The following is a 17,125-nucleotide window of genomic DNA, read 5'->3' on the forward strand; positions in this document are numbered from 1 at the left end:
ATAAGGACTCGTTCGGCCCACGCTACTCGCTTTGGCCCTCCTCGGAGCTGTAAATAATGTATCACCCTCTTGTCTAGTTAACTGACGGAGCAAATCCAGTTAACCACCCTTGCTTCCCCTGGCAAGCACTGGACCTGCTCTGGACCACTCTACCTACCTCTTTCTCGCTCTCTCTTTCCCTATCTCTCTCTCTCTTTCCCCCTCTCCCTCACTCCATCCCTCCATTCCAGCACTGCTGTCTCCTGGACTGAACATTTCTGAAACCGGACTACCAGGAGCTGGGGATATAGAATATTTAGGTGTAAAATAGCAAGCGGGCTGAATTGAGCTAAGGTGTTTTATTCGTCTTGGTCTTTCATGTCCATTTGATGCAACGTTGATTCATCACAGGCATACGTACCTACTGCCAAGGAATAATAACTAGTGGTAGGGAGAGATAAATGAACCTAAGGAACAGGACATCATTACATCACTCACACACCACCAATGGATAGCCTACCACCATTCATTGAGACTTGTGTTTTTCAAAAGGCCTGTACTGGCGGCAGTAATAGCTTTCCTTATATTTATCATGCAACAAATACGTACTTACCATATGAGCAGCAAATCTGAGAACAGCAAAACAACAATGTGCCGTAATGTACCCATGCTCTGGCTGTTATTTCAATGTCGAGTAGTACTACTACTGAAGCAGGACTTTCATTCATTAATAGCAGCTTGACATGTAACAGTCACACTAATGCTTAACCAGTGGAAGCAATGAAGAACTATTTAAACCACTGTTCAAAACTAGTATTTGTACTAAAGGTTTTAAGGTCCATACAGAGATTGGCTACATAGCTACACATCCATAGGCATACAGGTATTTTTATCCTCCTCTACAGAATAAGGAAGAAAAGAGTTGACTAGTTTACTTCAGCTGCATTTAATGGCAAAAATCTTCAAACACTAATGTTAACGTTACTACAATAAAGAACAACGACAAGTTTTTGACTTAGATTTTTTTTTAAGAACAGCAAGGCAAGCTTACAAAATTGTACATTCAATTTGCAGTAAATGTTTAAGCTAGATTCTTTACACCCACTGGGTTTCACAAGATGACAGTCTGGTTTGCTCAGGAGTCCGTAAAACATTAAACAACACAAATTACAGTTCATACAAATGTCAAACGCCTATATAGCCAGCTAAATGTATAACCAGCTGATTAATGTTAGCTAGTCAGCTAGCTTGTAAAATTGTTATTTTCATAATTTAACTTTATGACAAAAAAACATATGCATAATTATTTCTCTACATTAACAAATACATAATTTAAATTAATGAATTATTTGAAATGTTATGTATTCCAAATGTGAGATATTGCGTGAATTTTGAAAAAGCCACACCACCTGGTAATGGTCCAACGTTTTGTAGAATGTGGACAAAGAACAGTAATGAAAATGGAGGCTGGCTTGTTGCATGAACACAGCTGTGGTTCTGGGAGACTTTGACCCATTGTCGGCCATTTAAGATCTAATGGGTCTCTGGTTGGTTACCTGCACACAGCTGGGGATCTGTGACCCATCGTCGGCCATCTTGGATCTAATTGGTCTTTAGTTGCCTGCACACAGCTGGAGATATGTGACCCACCAGGGACCATCTTGGATCTAACAGCCCTGTCTGTGTGCTTCCTGTCTTCACAGTGTCCATCTTTTCTACTGGTTCCCATGTCTGGAAGAAGGAGGCCTGGCCACCTACAGAACAGCCATTGTACAGAACCAGCACCTGGTCATGCTAGCAAAGGTGAGACTTTTACCCTTTTGGGGGGAAGTTTCGCGGAATTAACACTAGTCCTGTCAACAGTGTATAGCTGTCAGTCAGAAAGCATCAGACAAGATTTTCCAGTTCTATAGACCGATTCAAGACCAAGACCGGAGCAAATCGAGTCAGAGTCTAGACCAACAGCGGGGGCGGGATGGGGACAAGGGGTTCGAGACAGAGTCAAGACCAAGACTAGAAAAATGTGAGTTCAATTCAAGGTCATGTTTGTAAAATCGCCAACATAATAAGAGTATAAAAATGTCCAGTATTTCTGTGTTCATATTTCAGAAGAACTTATGGATTCCACTCTACAAATGATTAGTAACCCAAACACAGTGGGAACAATTAGGGCCTTCTACGCCTTCAACTGTATTAGGTAAAGATTTTTGAGTGATAGTGGAATCGACCAATCACATTTTTGACATGTAAATGGGTGGGACCATTTTTTTTTTTAACTCATGGAAACTTCTGCCTTCTCAAAGGTCAACAGGTCACTGCGAAGTAGCAAGCGGTAGATTTCCCATGGTCTAACTAGCTATCATTTGTTGTCGGCTAGTTTGCAGTAGGTGTTATTGAAGAGAATGTGGTTACAAATTTGTTAGCTTCTCCCTTTTCAAGAATAACGTGCACAGCACTTGCTGTTAGCCATCTCTTTGAAAATTATTTGTGTGAAACATTGTTGCATTTAAACTTTAGGTCACCGCTTACTTTGTGTGCTCAACGTGAAATGTTTTTTTGCAATGGGAAGTAATAGTTGTACATTTTGATTAGGAAATGCTTAATGGCTGTGTTTTTGTATTATGATTGGGACCTACTGGCTTATTATGTCTGAGTGAATGGACTGCTTATCCTTTAACATCATGCTGTGTGACTGCTGTCTTTCCATCGACCGTATGCTGTGGTGACAGCACATGACAGCACGAGTGGAGTTTGCAAAAAGGCACGTGAAAGACTGAGATCATAAGGCAAAAGATTATGTGGTCTGATGAGACAAATGTTACTCTTTTGCCTGAATGCAAAGTGCCATGTCTGGAGAAAACCAGGCACAGCTCCTCACCCATCTAACACATCTCTACCAGGAAGCATGGTGGTGGCAGAATGCTATGGGGATGCTTTTCAGTGGCAGGGACTGAGACACTGGTAAAGATAGAGAGAATAATGAATGGAGCCAAATACAGGCAAATCCTTGATGAGAACCTGCTTTAGAGTGCAAATGACCTTAGACTTGGGCGAAGATTTACATTCCAACTGGACAACAATCCTAAGCATACAGCCAAAGCAACGCTAGAATGGCTATAAAACAAGAATGTGAAAGTCGAAGCCCAGACTTGAATCCCATAGAAAATCTGTGGAAAGACTTGAAGATTGCTGCTCACCACCACTCATCATCTAATTTAACAGAGTTTGAGAAAATCTGCAAGGAAGAATGGGAGAAAATCCCCAAATGACTCAAAGCTGTAATTGCCGCCAAAGGTGCTTCTACAAAGTATTGACTCTGGTGTGAATGATGTAAATTAGATATTTCTGTATTTAATTCTCAATACCTTTGCAAAAATTGCTAAAAACATGTTTTCACTTTGTCATTATGGGGGATTTTGTGTAGATTACAGGCCCATAACAGTATGTTTGTACTGTAGCTGAGTGCCATACAGAACAGTACAAGCATTCTGCTACATCCGCAATAACATCTACTAAATATGTGTATGCAACCAATAAAGTTTGATTTGAGAGACAGGTTGACATTTATTATTTTCCTTAGATAGGCCAGCTGCAAAGTCAAAATTTGCTATATTGTAAAACTGTATAAAAAAAGTTTTAGGTTTGGGCTAGACATGAGGGTTAGCAGACAGCTTTCATTTCACCACCTCTACCATCTCTGTATCGGGTAAATATCAAAGTGGCAGTTATCAAAGACAAAAAATAAGGTCAGGAGAAAACGGTGATTGTGTTATTTGCTCCCACAGTTGTGTGTTACAGTATGCCGTGATGGAAATTAAGCTATCCCGCTAGCCTGAACTAGCCAACCAGGTCAGAAAACTGTTGTCGTTCCCAGTACTGCATGGCATAGATTGTAACTGTATGTGTTGGTATGTTTCGTGCTTTGCCAGAAACTGGAGCTGGATCGCTTCATGTTCTATGTGCACAGACCAGACCTCTACAGGGAGTCAGACCTGAGACCCGCCATGACCACCTGCTTTGAAGCCCTCGTAGGTGAGTGTGTCCATCCATCTGTCTCTGTACTTCACAGGTGCGTGTGTGTGTGTGTGCGTGACCATGCTCGATCCAGAGTGTTGTATCCAGGTCAGTGTGTATGTGTGTGTGCAGTATAACTCCCGTTAGGTCCAGACACATTAAGCAGCTTTATTGATCTCTCTATAGATGGGCTTTGACCTCTGGCTGGACAGGCAGTCCCTAGAGTATCACATACACACACACACACACACCCCACACAGACTAAGCTCTCTGTAGGGACAGTCTCCTCTCGATCCCCCTTGGGCGGCAGGCAACAGTAGGGGAGCTAAGCAACGCTCGGTCCTGGAGAGTGTGCGGTGTCGGCAGCTTTTCCCATCTTATCACCATCTTGATTAAACCATTTCAGCCATTCCTCCACTCCCCTGATAAGCAATGGAGATTACGTCCCAAATGGCAACCTACTCCCTATATAGTGCACTACTTTTCATCAGGGCCCTATGGGTTTCCCAATTGGCTCTGGTCAAAAGTAGTGCACTGTGTAGGAAATAGGGTGCCATTTGGGACACAGTTGGGTGGATTTAAAAAGAAGAGAAATTAAAGTGAGCAAGAAATGAGAGGCAAACATTGTTGAGAGTAGTGCTGTGTTGCGTCTTGGATCGGAATGGTCCCTCGCCTTTCTCTGTGCCCGGGGCCCCCAACCATACTTGTTCATATTGGCTGCGAGAGCAGCTTAGTAATCTATTCAGTCCCATAGCTGCTCAGAGAGAGAGAAAGCGAGAGTGAGACTAGTCCTCTCATTTCTTCTCTCTTTCTATACATAGAATTTTACATAGAATTTCAAAGCAATCAGACAATAAACAAAAAGGAAATATACAATCCTCCCAAAAACAATATGTTGGTATTTCTTTCAAAATACTGCAAAATGCAGCATCATATGTCTTTGATGATGGATTTTGCATCATATGTCTGTATTTTGAAATGTACATATCTTGAAAACTCGATAGCTGATAAGCAAATATTTTGGGAGTATATCAACAATGGACTAATGAATTAAATACCGAAACGTAGTTTTGGGGTGGGATTTTCCTTTCACAGTAAACATTACACTCACAAGTTTAGAAAATAATATAGACGTTTCAAATGTTATATTATTGTGCATGTACGGTGTTGTAACAATGTGCAAATAGTTGAAGTACGAAAGGGCAAATAAATATAGGTTGTGCTCTACCGATTGCTCTTTTCTTGTAGTAATAGGTCACAAATCTTGCTGCTGTGGTGACACACTGGAATTTCACCTAATATATATGGGAGTTTATTAAGATTAGATTTGTTTTCAAATTCTTTATGGGTCTGTGTAATCTGAGGGAAATATGTGCCTCTAATATGCTCATACATTTGGCAGGAGGTTAGAAAGAGTAGCTCTGTTTCCACCTAATTTTGTAGGCATTGTACCCATAGCCTGTCTTCTCTTGAGAGCCAGATCTTCCTATGTTGACCTCCTTTGATGGCAAAACCATGCTTACTGAGTCTGAAAATACTCAAAGTTTTTCTTAATTTTGGACTCAGTCACAGTGTTCAGGTATTCTGCCACTGTGTATTTTTTGTTTAGTGCCAAATAAAATTCCAGTTTGTGTGAAGTAATTATCTTTTTGTTTTCTCATGATTTGGTTCGGTCTAATTGGGTTGCTGTCCTGGGGCTCTGTGGGGTCTGTTTGTGTTTGTGAACAGAGTCCCAGTACCAGCCGGCTAAGGGGACTCTTCTGCATGTGCATCTCTCTATAAGTGAGGGCTTTGTTATGGAAGGTTTGAGAATCACTTCATCTTTTTAGGTGGTTGTAGAATTGAATAGCTCTTTTCTGGATTTTGATAAACACCCTAATTCGGTTCTGCATGCATTATTTGGTGTTTTACGTTATTCACTGAGGATGTTTTTGCAGAATTCTGCTTTTTTGTGTTTGTCCCATTTTGTGAATTATTGGTTGGTGAGTGGACCCTAGACCTCATAACCATAGAGGACAATTGTAACGGCGTTCCTCTCTCTCTTCATAAGAAGAGGAGGAGTAGTGATCGAGCCAAGGCGCAGCGGGTTGTGAAAACATGATGAGTTTTATTTATAAGACAAAACGAAACAAACTATACTTGAATAAACTAACAAAATAACAAAACGAAAATAGACAGACTAGTACGACGAACTGACATAACACACGCAGAACGAACGAACAAGTACTTACTACAAAAAAACGCACGAACAAACCGAAACAATCCCGTATGGTGTAACATCGACACAGACACAGGAGACAATCACCCACCTACAAACAGTGAGAACACCCTACCTAAATATGACTCTTAATTAGAGGAGAACGCAAAACACCTGCCTCTAATTAAGAGCCATACCAGGCAACCAAAACCAACATAGAAACAGATAACATAGACTGCCCACCCAAAACACATGCCCTGACCTAAACACATACAAAAACAACATAAAACAGGTCAGGACCGTTACAACAATGGGTACTGTAACTGATTCAAGTATTCTTTTTGCTAGTTGAGCTGTCAAATTTGATGTTCCTTTTGATGGCGTAGAAGGCCCTTCTTGCCTTGATCGTTCACAGCTTTGTGGAATGTACCTGTGGTGCTGATGTTTAGGCAGAGTAGGCAGAGTAGGCATAGTTTTTTAGTGATAGTGGTGTCTTGGTGGAATTTATATTTGTGGTCCTTTTTTTGGAATACCATTATTTTTGTCTTATTGAGATTAACTGTCAGGTTCACAAGTCTGATAGAATATATGCAGAAGATCTAGGTGCTGCTCTTGGCCCTCAACTGCAAACAGTAAACATTTTACTTCAGATTCTAGTGGGGTAAGGTTGGGTGCTTTAGACTGTTCTAGAGCCTTCACCAATTCGTTGATATAAATGTTGAAGATGGTGGGGCTCAAGCTGCATCCTTGTCTCACCCCGGTGTATTCAAACAACCATGAACCTGTTGTTTGTATACATAGATTTTATAATGCTGTATGTATTCCTCCCAACACCGCCTTCAATCAATTTGTATATCAGACTCTCATGCCAAATTGAGTCAACCTTTTTTGAAATCAGCATAGCATGAGAAGACTTTACTTTTGTTTTGCTTTGTTTGTTTGTTTGTCGAGAAGTGGGTGCAGGGTGAATACATGGTCTGTTGGACGGTAATTTGGTAATTGATCATGTATATGTTTTTGCTGTTTGTTATTTGTTGTAAGGCCAAAAAGACTGGAGAAGTGTTTTACCTACATTACATGACCAAAAGTATGTGGACACCTGCTTGTTGAAAATCTCATTCCAAAATCATGGGCATTCATATGGAGTTGGTCCCCCCTTTTCTGCTATAACAGCTTCCACTCTTCTGGGAAGGCTTGCCACTAGATGTTGGAACATTGCTGCGGGGTCTTGCTTCCATTCATCCACAAGCATGAGGTCGGCCACTGGCTTGTAGTCAACGTTCCAATTCATCCCAAAGGTGCTCGATGGAGTTGAAGTCAGGGCTCTGTGCAGGCCAATCAAGTTCTTCCACACTGATCTTGACAAACCATTTCTGTATGGACCTCACTTTGTGCATGGGGCATTGTCATGGTGAAACAGATAAAGGCCTTCTCCAAATTGCTGTCACAAAGTTGGAAGCTCATACTCATCTAGAATTGAATTGTATGCTGTAGAGTTCCCTTCACTGGAACTAAGGGGCCTAACCTGAACCACAAAAACAGCCCCAAACCATTATTCCCCCTCCACCAAACTTTACAGTTGGCACTATGCATTTGGGGAGGTAGCATTATCATGGCATCCACCAAACCCATATTAGTTTGTTGGACTGCCAGATGGTGATGCATGATTCATCACTGCAGAGAACGCGTTTCCACTGCTTCCACTGAGTCCAAAGGTGGCGAGTTTTACACAACTCCAGCCTACGCTTGGCATTGCGCGTGGTGATCTTAGGCTTGTGTGCGGCTGCTCGGCAATGGAAACCCATTTCATGAAGCTCCCGATGGACAGTTATTGTTCTGACATTGCTTCCAGAGGCAGTTTGGAACTCGGGAGTGAGTGTTGTAACAAAGGACGGATGATTTTTACGTGCTACTCTCTTCAGCACTCTCCGTTCCCATTCTGTGTGCTTGTGTGGCCTACCACTTCGGGACTGAGCCGTTGTTGCTCCTAGACGTTTCCACTTCGCAATAACAGCACTTATAGTTGACCGGGGAAGCTCTAGCAGGGCATATATTTGACGAACTGACTTGTTGAAAGGTGGCAATCTATGATGGTACCACGTTGAAAGTCACTGAGCTCTTAAGTAAGGCCATTCTACTGCCAATGTTTGTCTATGGAGAATGCATGGCTGTGTGCTCGATTTTATATCCCTGTCAGCAATGGGTGTGGCTGAAATAGCCAAATCCACTAATTTGAAGGGGTGTCCACATACCTTTGTATATATTGTGGATATATCTTTATGTTGTTGTCTGTTTAGTGTTTTCCAATTTTCCCAGAAGTGGTTTGATTCTATGGATTCTTCAGTAACTGGTTTCTGACATGCTGTTCTTTATTTTTCCTTACTGTATTTCTATACTGTTTTTAGTGTTTCACTATAGTGAAGGCGTAGGCTCAGGTTTTGTGGGTCTCTGTGTTTTTTTGCTTGGATAGGTTCCTCAATCTCTTTCTTATGTTTTTTCCTTCTTCATCAAAACATTTGTCATTGCTGTTCATTTTCATAGGTTGTCTTGGTTTAAATGTTTACATTTGATAGGGAAGCTGAAATATACCGTTTAGGTTTCTACTGTCAAGTTTACACCTTCACTATTGCAGTGAAACGTTTTGTCCAGGAAGTAGTCTGTTTTCTGGTAGGTTTCTACACGACTTTCCTTCAATCTATGACATTTCTTTACAGTATGTGTTTTGTTCAGCTTTGATGCCTCATGATTGAGTATTGCTTTATTGAAGTAGGCTGTGATTTTGCTGGGGTGTCAGTGATCTGACAGGAGTGTCAGTGGGCTGACTGAAAGGTCTGAGAGACTCTGGGTTCAGGTTGGTGATAAAGTAGTCTACTGTACAGTGCTGCTGCCAAGAGATGAGATGTACAGTTGAAGTCGGAAGTTAACATATACCTCAGGCAAATACATTTTAAACTCCGTTTTTCACAGTTCCTGACATTTTAACCCAGTAAAAATTCCCTGTCTTAGGTCGGATAGGATCACCACTTTATTTTAGGAATGTATATTGTCAGAATAATAGTAGAGAAAATGATTTATTTCAGCTTTTATTGCTTTCATCACATTCAAAGTGGGTCAGAAGTTTACATACACTCAATTAGTATTTGGTAGCATTGACTTTAAATTGTTTAACTCAGTCAAAAACATGTTGGTAGCCTTCCACAAAATTCCCACAATAAGTTGGGTGAATTTCGCCCATTCCTCCTGACAGAGCTGGTGTAACTGAGTCATGTTGTAGGCCTCCTTGCTTGTACACGCCTTTTCAATTCTGCCCACAAATTTTCTATAGGATTGAGGTCAGAGCTTTGAGATGTACCCATTTCCTCCAGCATCTTCACAAGATCCTTTGCTGTTATTCTGGGATTGATTTGCACTTTTCACACCAAAGTACACTCATCTCTAGGAGACAGAACACGTCTCCTTGAGCGGTATAACGGCTGCGTGGTCCCATGCTGTTTATACTTGCGTACTATTGTTTGTACAGATGAATGTGGTACCTTCAGACATTTGGAAATTCCTCCTAAGGATGAACCAGACTTGTGGAGGTCTACAATTTTTTTTGTGGAGATCTTGGCTCATTTCTTTTGATTTTCCCATGATGTCAAGCAAAGAGGCACTGAGTTTGAAGGTAGGCCTTGAAATGCCTCCACAGGTGCACCTCCAATTGACTCAAATGATGTCAATTAGCATAACAGAAGCTTCTAAAGCCATGACATATTTTCTGGAATTTTCCAAGCTGTTTAAAGGTACAATCAACTTAATGTGTGTAAACTTCTGACCCACTGGAATTGTGATTAAGTGAAATAATCTGTCTGTAAACAATTGTTGGAAAAATTGCTTGTGTCATGCACAAAGTAGATGTCCTAACTGACTTGCCAAAACTATAGTTTGTTTAACAAGACATTTGTGGAGTGGTTGAAAAACAAGTTTTAATGACTCCAACCGACGTGTATGCAAACTTCTGACTTCAACTGTAGGTTTACCTACCGATGGAGTCCCCTCAAAGCCTATTGAATATGTACAGTGCCAGGTTGTGCCTAGGCGGCATCTTGTGCAAGCCTCTTAGGTCGCAGGATATGGCTTGGGTGGGTGTATTAGTGGGGGTTGAGCATTTTCCTGTTCTCACAGCCTGGGCATATGTGTGGCATGTCATGTTGAGGTCCTTGCTGTAAGGGGGCAGGGGGCAGAAAGGGGCATAGGCCTGATCTTTCTCCATTTCTACGTGTCTCTATTTCTCTCATGCTATCTGTATAAGAGAAAGTTTGATGCCCGCCTGTTTATTCAGTGAAACAGAGCCTAGCTGTCAGAGGATGAGAGGCAAGAGAGGAGTCTCCAGTGATTTTTGGATCTCTAACTCGAAACAGTCTCCACATGCCGAGGCGTACGCTGATGTGCGGGCGTACACACACACACAACACTTGTGTTAAATTTGCTCGTCTCGATGTACCTTTTCTTTTGTGACACTTTCTGTTTTAGCTCCAAGGGCTCTTGAAGACCCGTTTATCTTGCTGTCACTCTCTTTTCAATTCAGAGGGGCTTTATTGACATGGGAAACATATGTTTAAATTGCCAAAGCACACGAAATAAACAAAAAATGAGAAGAAGCAAACTTCAAAACAATTAGAACATTGCACTCAAAGATTTCAAACAGATAAAGACATTTCAAATGTTATGTTATCAGCTGTGCACAGTGTTTTAAAAATGTGCAAATATTTGAAGCATAATTGTTTGGGGGAAAAAATATATGTATCGGTTGTATTTACAATGTTGTTTGTGCTCTCAAGGCAACAGGAAAAAATTCTTGCTGGGAATTTACCAATGTTAGATATGTTTTAAAATTCTTTGTCGGTCTGTGATTTGCAGCTCTGTTTCCACCTCATTTTATGGGCAGTGTGCCTATAGCTGGTCTTTTCCCGAGAGTCAGGTCTGCCTATGGCGGCCTTTCTCGATAGCAAGGCTATGCTCTCTTAAATCTGTCGAGCTGTGCTATCGCTACCGATTACTTGGAATCAATGCTTTTGTGTGTTAGCCATTGCAGTAAGCTAATATAACGATATGTTGTGTTTTCGCTGTAAAACACTTAAAAAATCGGAAATATTGTCTGTATTCACAAGATCTTTGTCTTTCATTTTGCTATACACCATATATTTTTCTGAAATGTTTTATGATGAGTAATTAGGTTGTTGACGTTGGTGTCTGTATTTACTCTGGCTACTCCCGTGCGATTTCGGACTGTAGCTATGATGGTAGCAGTAACGTAAAACTGATTTATAGCTACAATATGCACATTTTTTGAACAAAACATAGATTTATTGTGTAACATGTTATAGGACTGTCATCTGAGGTAGTTTTTTCTAGGTTATTTAGGTTGGTTCTAGGTTAGTTAGGTTGGCTTGTGCATGCTACTTGCATCCTACTTGTGCTGTGAAAAATGTCTGTCCTCTTTTTTATTTGGTGGTGAGCTAACATAAATATATGTGGTGTTTTCTCTGTAAAACATTAAAAAAATCGGACATGTTGACTGGATTGACAAGATGTTTATCTTTCAAATGCTGTATTGGACTTGTTAATGTGTGAAAGTTAAATATTAAAAAAAAAAAAAATAGATTTTGAATTTCGCGCCCTGCACTTGAGCTGGATGTTGTCATAGGTATACCGGCGTCGGGCTGCAGCCATAAAAGGTTAAGAACTAATGGATCTATCATTTCCTATACAACATGTATGTTTTAGTTATGTTTATGAATAGCTATTTGGTCAGAATATGTGTTTCAGAAAAAGTGTCAGAAAAATATCGTTGCTGTTTAGACGTTGTGGAAAAAAGTAGCTAAGTTAGCACAATGTGTAACCACTGATTTCAGCTCTAAATATGCACAATTTCGAACAAAACATAAGTGTATGTATAACCTGATGTTATAGGACTGTCATCTGATGTAGAATATCAAGGTTAGTAAAAAATTATATATCTTTTGCTGGTTTGTTACGATCGCTAACTTTTGCTACTGGGAAATGGCTTGTCTTTCTGGCTATTGTGGTAAGCTAATATAACGCTATATTGTGTTTTCGCTGTAAAACACTTAATAAATCGGAAATATTGGCTGGAATCACAAGATGCCTGTCTTTCATTTGCTGTACACTATGTATTTTTCAGAAATGTTTTATGATGAGTAATTAGGTATTTGACGTTGGTGTCTGTAATTATTCTGTCTGCTTTCGGTGCAACTTCTGATTGTAGCTGCAATGTAAACTATTATTTATACCTGAAATATGCACATTTTTCGAACAAAACATAGATTTATTGTATAACATGTTATAAGACTGTCATCTGATGAAGTTGTTTGTTGGTTAGTTTGGTTGGTTCTTGGTTAGTTAGGTTGGCTTTGTGCATGCTACCTGTGCTGTGAAAAATGTCAGTCCTTTTTTTGTATTTGGTGGTGAGCTAACATAAATATACGTGCTGTTTTCGCTGTAAAACATTTTAAAAATCGGACATGTTGGCTGGATTCACAAGATGTGTACCTTTCATTTGCTGTATTGGACTTGTTAATGTGTGAAAGTTAAATATTTAAAAAATATATATTTTGAATTTCGCGCACTGCACTTGAGCTGGCTGTTGTCATAAGTGTACCGACGTCGGGCTTGCAGCCATAAGAAGTTTTTAAGGCAGATTAAAAAGTAAAGTAAAAATAAACTACAAAAGAGTCACAAATAATCAGTTGGCTCGGAGCTTGCAAAACGGCGGCAATCCAGTATGACGCCATCTTATCTACACTGAATACACCAAACATTAGGAACACCTTCATAATATTGAGTTGCACCCCCCCTTTTGCCCTTAGAACAGCCTCAATTTGTCTGGTCATGGACTCCACAAGGTGTCGAAAGCATTCCACAGGAATGCTGGCACATGTTGACTCCAAAGCTTCCCTCAGTTGTGTGAAGTTGGCTGGATGTTCTTTGGGTGGTGGACCATTATTGATACACACGGGAAACTGTTGAGCATGAAAAGCCCAGCAGCATTGCAGATCTTGACACAAACCGGTGTGCCTGGCACCTACTACCATACCCCATTCAAAGACACTTGAATGTTTTTGTCTTGCCCATTCACCCTCGTCTGTCTGCCGATCGTTCAATGCGCTGTGTTTTAGGGACCACCCGCTCTAGATGTCTGACTGCCAAAAAATGTCACGATTCTACATGTAAAATTAGTGCGTTCTCGGTTCGCAAATAAACACTGATATACTAGGTACTCTCAGCAAGCAAATGCTATTGATGTGTCTGAACCCTTAGAAGTATCTACAGACTGATCTACTCACTCAGCTGCAGGTTGTTTAGGTTTCTGGTGTGCTTCCTCTGCTGGTTGTTGGTTTGCTAGAGAGTTTTCTGGGTAGTCCTATGCAATAAGAATCCTAATAGTTGTCAAAAATCCAAGGTTGTAGGTTTGAAGTTTTGGATGAATGGTTTGTTGTAGAAGGTAGGTTTATGTGTGAGTCCTTGTAAAACAATCCAGGTTTATCCAACTCTAATTCAGGTTTGAGGTTATTCAGGAGCTCATGTGCCCCCGGCTTAACCCCCCCTCTCTATCTCTAGCTCTCTCTATTTCCCTCATATCCCTCTCTCTCCCTCTCATTGAGTCTTCCTTCCTCTCTAAAACATTCCCAGTTTAGAGTAACAGACCGAGGGCACGCTGGCTGTCATTTCATCCTGTTTTACACACATTTCCTGTAAAACAGATACAGTATCACATAGCAGCTCCCACTGTAAAATGTATGTAGTTCTGTCCTTGAGCTGTTCTTGTCTAAAGATGTGCTGTATTATGTCATTCTGTATTATGTTTTGTGTGGACCCCAGGAAGAGTAGCTGCTGCTTTTGCAACAGCTAATCCTAATAAAATACCAAATAGCAACTCACTCAATCACTCACACAGACTCACTCAATTACTGTTTCACTCACTCACTAACACAGACTCCATCACGCAGACTCACTCACGCACACAAACTCCATCACTCACTCACTCAGACTCCATCACCCCATCACTCACACAGACTCTCACTCACAGACTCCATCACTCACACAGACTCAATCACATACTCACTCACTCAGACTCCATCACTCACACAGACTCACTCACACAGTCTCACTCACACAGTCTCACTCACACAGATTGACTCACAGACTCCATCGCTCAATCCCTCACTCACTCACTCAGACTCACTCACTCACTCACACAGACTCCATCACTCGCTCGCTCGCTCGCTCACTCGCTCACTCGCTCACTCACACAGACTCACTCACACAGACTCACTCACTCACTCCATCACTCACGCACACGACTCACTCTCTCACTCACACAGACTCACTCACTGACTCACTTACTCACACAGACTCACTCACTGACTCACTCAAACTCACTCTCCCACTCACTCACACAGACTCACTCACTGACTCACACACACACACACACACACACACACACACACACACACACACACACACACACACACACACACACACACACACACACACACACACATACAGACTCACACACTCACTCATGCCCACTCACTCACTCACTCAGACTCAGTCACACAGACTAACACACACACACACACACACACACACACACACACACACACACACACACACACACAGACTCCCTCACTCACACAGACAGACAGACTCACTCACTCATCACTCACACAGACGCAGTCACAGACTCCATCACTCCATCACTCACACAGATTCACTCACATATTCACTCACTCATCACTCACACCTTCTCACTCACAAACTCACTCACTCAGACTCACACACACGGACTCACCCACACAGACTCATCAATCACTCACTCGCTCGCTCGCTCACTCACTCATAGTCACACACACACAGACTCACTCATTCACTCACTCACTCTCCCACTCACTCATACTCACTCACACACACAGATTCACTCATTTACTCACTCACTCTCTCACTCACTCATTTTCACTCACTCTCAGACTCACTCACACATACACACAGACTCACTCACTCACTCACTCAGACTCACTCAGACTCACTCACAGAATCACTCACACTCACTCACTCACTCACTCAATCACTCTCATACACACACACACACTCACTCACTCACTCACACTCACACAGACTCACTCACAAACTCACTCACACAGGATCACTCACACACTCACTCATTCACTCACATACTCCCTCACTCACTCATACTCCATCACTTACTCTCTCACACACACACACACAGACACACACACACACACACACACACACACACACACACACACACACACACACACACACTCACACAGAGACTCACACGCACACTCACTCACACAGACTCACACGCACACTCACTCACACACACACACACACACATATACATTCTCACTCACACAGACTTCCTCACTCACACAAACAGACTCACTCACTCATCACTCACACAGACGCAGTCACATATTCACTCACACAGACACACCCACAAACTCACTCACTCAGACTCCATCACTCCATCACTCACACATACTCACTCAAACAGACTCACTCACTCAGACGCCATCCCTCCATCACTCACACAGACTCACTCAGACTCCATCACTCACACAGATTCACTCACATATTCACTCACTCCATCACTCACACAGACTCACTCACAAACTCACTCACACAGGATCACTCACACACTCACTCATTCAATCACATATTCCCTTACTCACTCATACTCCATCACTTACTCTCACACACACACACACACACACACACACACACACACACACACACACACACACACACACACACACACACACACACACACACACACACACACACACAGATACACATTCACTCACTCTCAGACTCACTCACTCTCAGACTCACTCACTCTCAGACTCACTCACTCTCAGACTCACTCACTCTTAGACTCACTCACTCTCAGACTCACTCACACTCACTTACTCACTCACACACTCACTCACTCACACACACACAGACTCACTCATTCACTCACTCACTCTCCCACTCACTCATACTCACTCACACACACATATTCACTCATTTACTCACTCACTCTCTCACTCACTCATATTCACTCAAACACACAGAATCACTCACTCTCAGACTCACTCACACATACACACAACACTCACTCACTCACTCACTCAGACTCACTCACAGACTCACTCACTCACTCACTCACACACTCACTCACTCACTCACTCACTCACTCACTCAATCACTCTCATACACACACACACACTCACTCACTCACTCACACTCACACAGACTCACTCACAAACTCACTCACACAGGATCACTCACACACTCACTCATTCACTCACATACTCCCTCACTCACTCATACTCCATCACTTACTCTCTCACACACACACACACACACACACACACACACACACACACACAGACTCACACTCACACTCACTCTCACACACACACACACTCACTCACACAGAGACTCACACGCACACTCACTCACACAGACTCACACGCACACTCACTCACACACACACACGCACACATATACATACACACTCACACAGACTTCCTCACTCACACAAACAGACTCACTCACTCATCACTCACACAGACGCAGTCACATATTCACTCACACAGACACACCCACAAACTCACTCACTCAGACTCCATCACTCCATCACTCACACATACTCACTCACACAGACTCACTCACTCAGACGCCATCCCTCCATCACTCACACAGACTCACTCAGATTCCATCACTCACACAGATTCACTCACATATTCACTCACTCCATCACTCACACAGACTCACTCACAAACTCACTCACACAGGATCACTCACACACTCACTCATTCACTCACATATTCCCTCACTCACTCTTGCTCCATCACTTACTCT

The 17,125-nt window shown here is 41.9% G+C and overlaps 1 pseudogene; it reads left to right on the forward strand.

The window, feature by feature from the left end:
• Nucleotides 1-17,125, forward strand: part of LOC129860062 (ribonuclease 3-like) — a 169,662-nt pseudogene that overhangs the window by 60,998 nt on the left and 91,539 nt on the right.

The sequence above is a fragment of the Salvelinus fontinalis genome, chromosome 7 (genome assembly GCF_029448725.1).
Source record: "Salvelinus fontinalis isolate EN_2023a chromosome 7, ASM2944872v1, whole genome shotgun sequence".
NCBI classification, from domain to species: domain Eukaryota; kingdom Metazoa; phylum Chordata; class Actinopteri; order Salmoniformes; family Salmonidae; genus Salvelinus; species Salvelinus fontinalis.